The sequence below is a fragment of the Sesamum indicum genome, linkage group LG8 (genome assembly GCF_026168435.1).
Source record: "Sesamum indicum cultivar Baizhima isolate 11 linkage group LG8, ASM2616843v1, whole genome shotgun sequence".
NCBI lineage: Eukaryota > Viridiplantae > Streptophyta > Magnoliopsida > Lamiales > Pedaliaceae > Sesamum > Sesamum indicum.
The window spans coordinates 14,726,828-14,735,958 of NC_142664.1; the positions used below are offsets into that span (position 1 = coordinate 14,726,828).

A 9,131-nucleotide genomic window follows, 5' to 3' on the forward strand; every position below is an offset into this window, starting at 1 on the left:
ATCAAAGAACCCATGTGGATTTTCATTAAGACCAACCAAAAAAGAGGTCGTCGAGATGCATTCCTCAATCCACCTTGTGAAGGTTGGTGGAAACCCAAATAGTTGCAAGGTCGCCACAAGGAAGTCCCATTCAACCGTGTCATAGGCCTTCCTAATGTCCACTTTAAGTGCGCATCTAGGGGGAAGTCGCGTCTGATTATATCCCGTGAACAGTTCCTGAGCAAGCATAATGTTGTCTCTAATGCTTCGTCCCGGAATAAATGCTGCCTGAGCAAGCATAATGTTGTAGTTATTATTACACTTAGGAAATTTAGCACACAAATTCTTGGGTCTAGACCTACGTTTGAATCAAGTTTAGTCGAATTCTGAGAATGCTCAAAATTTAGCTGTTTTGCACGGTTTTATCAAGTTAGTGTATAAGGGAAATGAACTTGCTTTAATAAACCGAGCAAAATAGTTAAATTTTGAACGTTCTCAAAATTCCACAAAACATGACCCAGACGTAGGCCCATGCATTTGTGTGGTAAATTTGCTAAGCGTACAAAAAATAATAACAACAAGTTGGTGTAAAAGGAAAAAGAACTTGCTTTAGTAAAACCGTGCAAAACAGCTAAATTTTGAACGTTCTTAGAACTCGACGAAACTTGACCCAAACGTTTTTTTTGGGTAAATGTAAGTTTCATTAATAAAAAAGGAGGTAAAGTACAACAATCATGTGGTGGCTCCCCCGACAAACCAAGGGATACTCCAAAGTCTATAAAGTGCACATGTACTAATAGAACTGGAAAGATTAATACTAATTATCCTCTGTTTAACGTCTTCTATGATGCAAGTAGCTAATACACCTTCCGACCGACGAGTTTGCTCAAATCGTCTCAAGTTCCTCTCTCGCCATAAATGGTATATGCATGCACCAAGTAATGCTCGATAGGAAACATTGACAATATGCTTCCCCCTCCACTTCCTCGATGCCCATTCCACGTCTCTTGTCCACTCACGATTTGGCCAAGCAAATTGAATTTGTTGTCGTATAGCTGCAAGGCATCCTCTGCTAAATCGACATCAGAAGAACATGTGAGTGCGTGTCTCCGCTGTACCCTCGTCACACAGAATACATCCCCTTAGATGGGTCATCCATGGTTTATCAGTTGTCGGTAGCTTCTCCTGAATTCCTAACCAAAGAATGAAGTTATGTCGGGGAATCTTCAAAGTACCCGAAAGTAGTGAAGACCATCCTACTTTCGGTCCAGGTGGACAGAAAAGTCTGTATAGGGATTGTGTAGTGGGTCGTCCCTCTGAAAACCGCCATTTGATCCTGTCATCCCCTCCATGAATCTAAGGTAAAGTGTAAATGATTTCCAAACATTCCAAATCAGTAATGAAAGGCCACTGCCATTGTCCCTCATCAATGACTACTTGTAGTTTGGCGGATTCATCAAGTCCTAGGAGGCTCGGTCCTCGTGGGAATCTAGCAATAAGTGGGCCCAAGTGGTGCCATGGGTCCTTCCACAAGTAGAATGACCTCCCCTCTCCAATAAGGAATTCCGTCATAGGTAGGATAGAGCTACGAAGTCGGAGCATTTTTCGCCATCCCGTGATCCTCCCTTTTCGTTAATGGTCCAAATTGAGGTGTTGTGCAATCGTCCCTGCTTCAACCACTCAACCCATATAGATGTTCCGTCACATCTGATAACGTCACATAACTTCTTTGCTATTAAGGAACGGTTAAGGATACCGATGTCCTTAATTCCTTGGCCTCCTTCATTAATTGGTATACACACATCCTTCCACGCTACCTTGGTGTATCCCGATGTAGAAGTGCCTTTCCATAGAAAAGTTCTGAAGCGTTTCTCAATTTGTTTAATAATAGCCTTCGGTAGGATGAATGCAGACGCCCAATAGATGCTCATTGCTGATAGTACGGATTTAATGATTTGTATACGTCCAGCATAAGATAATGAGATTCCTTCCCAACCATTAATGCGAGCATCAATATTCAATAAAAGTGGTTGACAATCGGATATAGACAATCTAGAAGACAGTAGAGGGAGGCCCAAGTACCTCATTGGTAGTTGGCCCTCCTGGAAGCCCATAATTGCTAAGATCTGATCCTTCCAGCCTTGTGTTGATCGAGAGATAATGACATGGTTTTTTTGTACATTCAGTCGAAGTCTCGACCATTCTGCAAATCGGTCCAACCCCCTCTTGAGGATCCTGAGAGAATCCAAGTCAGCTCTACAGAAAAGTAGGAGGTCGTCTGCGAAACCCAACTGGAAGACTTTGGCCGGCTCACATTTCCAGTGGTAAGAGAATTGCAAATCCAGTTCAATAAGTTGTAATAATCCCAAATGCAAGACTTCCATAACGAGAACAAAAAGATAGGGAGATAGCGGGTCTCCCTGTCTTAATCCACGTGCTCCTATGAAGAAACCGTGAGGGTTTCCATTAAGACCAATCGAGAATGCCGCCGTCGTTACACACTCCTCAATCCATTTGGTGAACGTTTGGGGGAAACCAAATAATTGCAAGACCGCAAGTAGGAAATCCCACTCCACAGTATCATATGCCTTCCTTATATCGACTTTTAGGGTACAGCTAGGTGGGAGCCTCACCTGGTTATATCCCGTGAGTAGTTCCTGTGCCAACAGAATATTGTCCCCCATGCTACGCCCTGGAATAAACGCTCCCTGACAGGGACTAATTATCTTGTCCAGAACGACACTCAGTCGTTGGACAAGTAATTTCGCAATAATTTTGTATAACACATTACAGCACGAAATTGGCCTAAAATCACCAACAGTCATAGGAGTGTGTACCTTTGGTATTAGTGCCAAAAGTGTGGAGTTGACTTGTTTGAGAAGTTTACCGGTACTAAAGAATTCCAATACTGCCTTTGTAACTTCCTGTCCCACCACTGGCCAGGCTGCTTTAAAGAATCCTGATGAATATCCATCAGGTCCCGGGGCCTTGTCCTCTGCAATGTCAAATACTGCTTGCTTCATCATCTGGTGTGAACGCCGATTTAAGATGGCCAGCCTCCTCATTAGAGAGAACATGTCTTGCCCACGGTCTGAGAAAGCCAATATCCAACGTTATCTGTCGTCTGTTACCGCCCAAGAGGTTTTGATAATAACGGACAAATTCATTGATAATATCTTCTGGTTCAGTGTGGATGGTCCCATTATCATCATTTATCTGCAGTATACTCCTTGCCACCCTTCTCTGAGCAATTTTACGAAAGAAAATTCGAGAGCATTGGTCACCCCCCTTCATCCACTGCATCTTGGCTCGCTGTTGCAGCATGATTTGTTCCAGTTTTACCGCTTTTGCATATACCAGGCGGCAGCAGTGTTCTAATTATAAAAAGGCCTCATTCTGTCTATCTGAGCTCACTAGCTGCTGTGCCTCATCTAGAAAGCCTTTAGCTAATTGAACGTTTAGAGTCAAATCCCCCTTCTTCCTCCTTTGTTCCCTGAAGACCGGCTTCAATGCTTTAAGTTTATGTGTTACCGCAAACATAGGAACCCCAACGATTGTATTCTGCCAGATATTCTGCACACCGGGGATAAATTCAGGTGAGTGTGTCAGGTAGTTGTCAAAACGAAACATACCTCCAGTTTGGCTTTGCCTGTCCCCATGCAGTACAAGCGGCGAGTGGTCTGAAGTCCGCGGTAAAAGGCTATGATAACATGAGGAAGGGAACCTCGCAAGCCATCTGTCATTAATGAGAATTCGATCCAATCTCTTCCATAGACTCCGAGAGTTCGTGCTGCAGTTGTGCCACGTATACCATTCCCCCTGCATAGGCAATGGTATTAACCCGGCCTCCTGGATACCAACATTGAATTCTTCCATGGCCATCCTTATATCACCAGAAGCTCCACACACCTCATTTATTTCTCGGACCGCATTAAAAGGGTGTTTTGTTCTGTCAACGCTAAATTATTTTTTTACGGGGACTTTTGTTATAATAAACGTAATTCAGGGGTCAAAATGTATAATAAAAAATTTATAATTTTGTAAAAGGTTTATTAGCGGCAAGATGGTCGCATTGTAAAACATATTTCAACTCTCTCCTCTTTCTCTCTCTCTCTCTAGGGTTTTGTTTTTCCTCGATTGCACGAAAAATTCCCCAATTGGTCGTATCTATTCGATCAAAATGGTAAGCAAATGCGCGTTCCTGATTTCCAATTAGCTTATACGCTATTGTTGGCTTACCCATTTTGTATCTCGTGCTGTGATTTATCGAATGTTTTTGGTTTAATTTTGTAGGAAAATGGAGGCGGAGATTTGGAGGCGAAAATTGAGATGTTGCTGAATGTGGAGAAGCAGATGAGGCAAGTGGGTGATGTTCCAGGTACGAGGAAGGCCGTCACACCTCTTGCAATTCTTCTTCTCACACCTCAAACAATACCCCTCATTTTCTCCCTCCAAGAAAGCCAAAGCCGGCGAAGGAGAGACGCCGCAGTTCCGTCCTCCCACCGCCAAAATACCCTCACCCAACCCCACCATCAAACCATTTCCCTTCTACTCTGTTCACTTCTTCGAGGAAAAAAGTTAAAGAAAGCAGGTGAAGTTCATGGTGGTATGGCCGACTCAAAGGTTCGAATGTGATGGTACGGCAGCACCCGCGGGAGAAGCAGCTGCGGATGTGGGTACAAATCCAAGGAAGGAAAACCCCGCTGGTAAAAACCCTTAAACCACCGTTTTCTCCCCATCATCAAACCCCACCGACACTCACATGGTGAAACCCTCTCACCTTCATTTCTTTTTTCTTGTGTTCATTTCTCACCCAAAAGAATAGAGTAAAGAAAACCAAGAAAAGCAGGGGGGAGAGACAGAGCGAGGAGGAGGCCTCAAATTATGGTATTGCGAAATGTTACTGCTGTTTGAACAATCCTTCTTGGCCCAATATTTTCTCATTGTTCATATATTGATTGATAAAGAAGGAATACTGGAATACTCTCTGTTGATGTCCTAAGTTTGCTCTCACTTCCTTGCAAATACTTTCTTCCTCCATCTTACATGTCATCTTTATCTTGCTTTCTAGTGCTTCTTTTATTTAATTTTTGCTTTGACAATCCTAATGTGTTTAACTTGCTCTATATAATATCATATGGTCAGTAATTTTCTTCTACTTAAAATTAGAAAAATGTTGCTAAGGATTGTTGGAACAGTTTACATCTGAATTTGATGAATGTCTTCTTCTAGGTTTGGGATTACACTGGCTTTGGATATACAAGGTACAATGCCAGAGACATTAACAAAGAAATACTAGGGTAAGCACAATTCTGCAGCTGTCTCCTTCCGTGATGAAACCTATAATGTTCACAGATAATCTTGTTTGTGGTTTTCATTTAGGTGTGCTGTGGAGAATAAAGTGCTTCATAGATCTTTATTATCATGCTTCATAGGCCTTTCCCTCTTTTTTCTTTTTCTTTTTTTTGTTTAATCCGTAATACCCAAACCTGAGGGTATGTGACTGTATAATTATCCCGTAATCTTCCTTTGTTATTCCAGCTCTTAAGATGTGACAATTTGTAAGACATGAACATTTATCTAAATCATTAGTGTTCCATGGTTGCTCAGGTGTCATTGCTAAGAGGATGTAAATCAGACAGGAGACCTGCAAACTCGACAATGATGGCAATTCTGGATGGCTTTCAGAAGGCATATTCCGTTGATTTCAGACCACTCAATGCACTGCGCCCTGCTGCATTCCAAGGGGCTCATTATATTTCACCATTGAAAAGGCAAATAATCTCGTATGCATCTGGTGAGCAGAGATTTCCGCTTTTCTTATGACTTGTATCAGTTAATTTTCAGAACCATGCTAGTTCTTTTTGAATGATGAATTCTATTACATGAAGTTTTAATGGAAGCCACTTTTTCTTTTATGATGTTTGGTCTCCTTGACCTGTCCAAATCCAATTTTCATCCCTCTTTATCTTCTAATTCAAGAATCTGCTTCAATTTCTGATGGTTTTAAGGGCCTTCACAGTTTATCATTGTTGGTTGTACCACGAACAGTTCAGTCTCCTTTCCAAGTTGAATACATTCATCATCTAATACCATATTGTGAGTGAGAGGCTGTTTCTGCTGTTTGAACAATCCTCAAATTAGGATTTTCTGTACAGTTTGGTCTTATGTAGACGTTATTCGTGATATTCCTGTATTTAGTCAGTTTGGGTAATATTGAAGCTGATGAGCTTCTGCTCAAATATTGTTTCATTTGGTAATTTACTGAGTTGTGGAGCTTTGTGAGTACATGTATCATGAATGATTATGCTACTCAAGATTGAATTATGATCAGCTACCCCCAAAACACTGTCATTTTTTTTTTCTCGAAAATATTCAACTTGTTAATAGATCTGAAACTTATGCGAACCGATTCATTAGTTCATTGGTAGTGCTAGCTATTCTTTTGAGTGGATGGGTGGGCTGGTCCTCGTCCTATGTTTATCTTTTTAATGTCGTTCAAGGGTTGAAGGAGTATAATATTTGGGAGTAATTGGGTAGTATTAAGTTAAGCACTAGTAGCACAATGACATTGGGAGGAGAATAAATGGAACATAATTATTGTCAAAATCTTTTAGGTACCTTTGAGGACTTACCATGCTGGCGATCAACATAACAAAGCACGACGGTCTTGTTTATAAGAGTGTCACTTTTGGCTGTGTTTGTGTGTATGTAATGATTCATGTTGTTCTTAGTTGTATGATGCCCTTATAAGTTCATGATTGATGGTTGGTTAAGGCTTCGTCTTAACAACTACTTATCTTTTTAAGCAATGCATTGGTTGTTCATATATATATATGTGTGTGTGTAGACATTTGCCACATCTAATGCATTTATCAACGTCTTTGTGTTAAAATGTTTCTGGACCACACAGGTAACCAAGCTTGTACACTTGTTTAAGGAAGGTTCGGAGGAATGGTCCAAGAAGGCGGTAGAGCTTGAGGATTCATGAAGACTTTAGAAGTAAGTTCTATTTGTAATTTATTTATCCAACAATAGCGAATGATGCACAGTACACTAATTCCTCTTGTGAACATGCAGTTTGGTTGTGGAATTTCAAAATTATCTGTTTTTCTTATGTCTTCATGCATGCTGGATGAAGGTGTATGAGGTGGCAAAGACGTCTTTGAAAACAATGACACAGAAACTAGAAAGTCTTTTCAAAGTGATAATGGTGGTAAAATGTTGATCATTTTCTTGGCTTTCACTCTTCATTTCATCCATCAAGCATTCCTTTATATGTTTGCATTGTTATCTTGAGTTCTTGATATTTATCATCTACATTATGGGGTTGTGATTTTCTTTTTATCTATGGCAAGTTTGTTCCTTTGATAAATAGTGTTGGATGCTTTTTTAGTGGTTTTCAATTGCTTTACTACTGTGGTGTGGGTGTTTCTCATCTTGTTTAATTTGGTTGTGCTTTTATGTTATCTCATTCAAGTAAACGACGTGTATTGTGTTCTTTGTGGTATATCAAGCTCTGTGAGACATTTTGTTGTCGGGATGTCCGTAATTGTTTAGCATTTTAGGATTGGACTCTTGGTTCAATTGAAATTACATGAAACTTCTCATATTCTAATTTTGATTTGAACAGCCCAATTCACCTTCCAAATGGGATAAAACCATTTCAAAAGTAAAGAATTCCATGACATATATGTAGTGTTAATTAACACATAGGAACCAGAGGGTAACTTTTTTTTAAATTTTTGTTCATCTTTTGTTATCCTATCAAACTACTTTTGTTTTGTTTTCTTTTGCCAGTTACTATCAAACTACTTCCTTTTATATTATTTTTTAGTAATTTGACAAATAAATGTGATTTAGGAAGTCATAAGATTGAGACATGAATGTGCACTAGCGTTATGTGATTGTTGCTTTGATTAACTGTGGAGTCGTTGAGGCATAATTTCATGCATTTTGAATTGCTTTGAAAGAGAGTTGGAATATCTTTGCTTCTACTAAATCTTAGGATTCTTGTGAGATCATATTTGTTTGCTAAAACTCTACCCGATTGATCCTTATATCCCTAACATGGGACATGCATCCATTTTGAAAAATTCAAAGGCCCTTCCCCTTCCAGAAAAAAAGGAAAGAAAGAAAGAAAAGTAAGAAAAAGGAAATTACATCTACTCCGCTGGTTTAGGTCACTTAGTAACTGGGTAACTTCATCACAAATGTTGTTATTCACGTAAAACGGTGGCCGGAGCTATGAGTATGCAAAGCACTTTAGGTAAAACGTCTTTTGGTTGAGTAACCGGGTGCCTTCACCACAAGTGTTGTCATTCGCGTCAAAAGGCCAGAATGCGACGTTTTTTGGTTGAGTAACCGGGTGCCTTCACCACAAGTGTTGTCATTCGCGTCAAAAGACCCGAAAACGGCCTAAAGAACACAAGTCGCGGGCAAAAGCAAAGGAAAAAAAAAGAAAATAAAAGTCGTGACTAAAGCAAAAGGGGAAGAAAAAAGAAAAAAAATTCATTAGTGGCCAAAGAAAAGAAAGAAAAGCGAAATCCGTCCCGACTAGGTAGATGTGAGGAGATAAAAGGGTATGGTGTTAGCATCGAGGATGATAACACTTTGAAATCCATAGATTTTGTGGAAGCTTGTTTGTCCTCCTCTATACTTGGCAAAACGAAGTGTTGTGATGTGATTGGCCTCTTACCCTCGTTATGATAAGTTAGTATTTGCATAATGTATTGCGGCGTTTGTGTTTTGAGATTATGTGCACATAGTATTTCATTCTGTTGGAGGCAATAACTTTAATGACATTGCGGCAGTCCTTTCTTTTCTTTATTGATTTATTAAAAAATTGTCACATGTCTTGGTGCTGAAAATTTTTGTGTGTAAAATCCTCTACTTTGGCATGCCTTTTCTTATGTGACTACTATTTTTGGTTGGGAGGAGGAGGAGATAGATTCTGGCCTTGTATTTATTGTAACAATATTTAAATTCTATATTATTATAGTTTTCTTTAATCTTAATGAATTATTCCCTTTAGATTGCCATCCCAGCAGGGTGAGGGTGTAAGTTCAGTATATAGCAGTAGTGCATCTTACATGACCGCCCCTTAAAAGGAAAATGTATGTGCTTGCATGTAAGAGTTAAAGAAGTCTACC

The 9,131-nt window shown here is 39.9% G+C and overlaps 1 long non-coding RNA gene across 1 annotated transcript; it reads left to right on the forward strand.

The window, feature by feature from the left end:
* The first annotated feature begins 4,279 nt into the window (after positions 1–4,279).
* LOC148787224 (uncharacterized) lies at positions 4,280–5,763 on the forward strand. Its single transcript, XR_016067023.1, has 4 exons — positions 4,280–4,685; positions 4,800–4,866; positions 5,212–5,279; positions 5,590–5,763. It is a non-coding gene; the product is annotated as an uncharacterized LOC148787224 (long non-coding RNA).
* Positions 5,764–9,131: the final 3,368 nt, after the last annotated feature.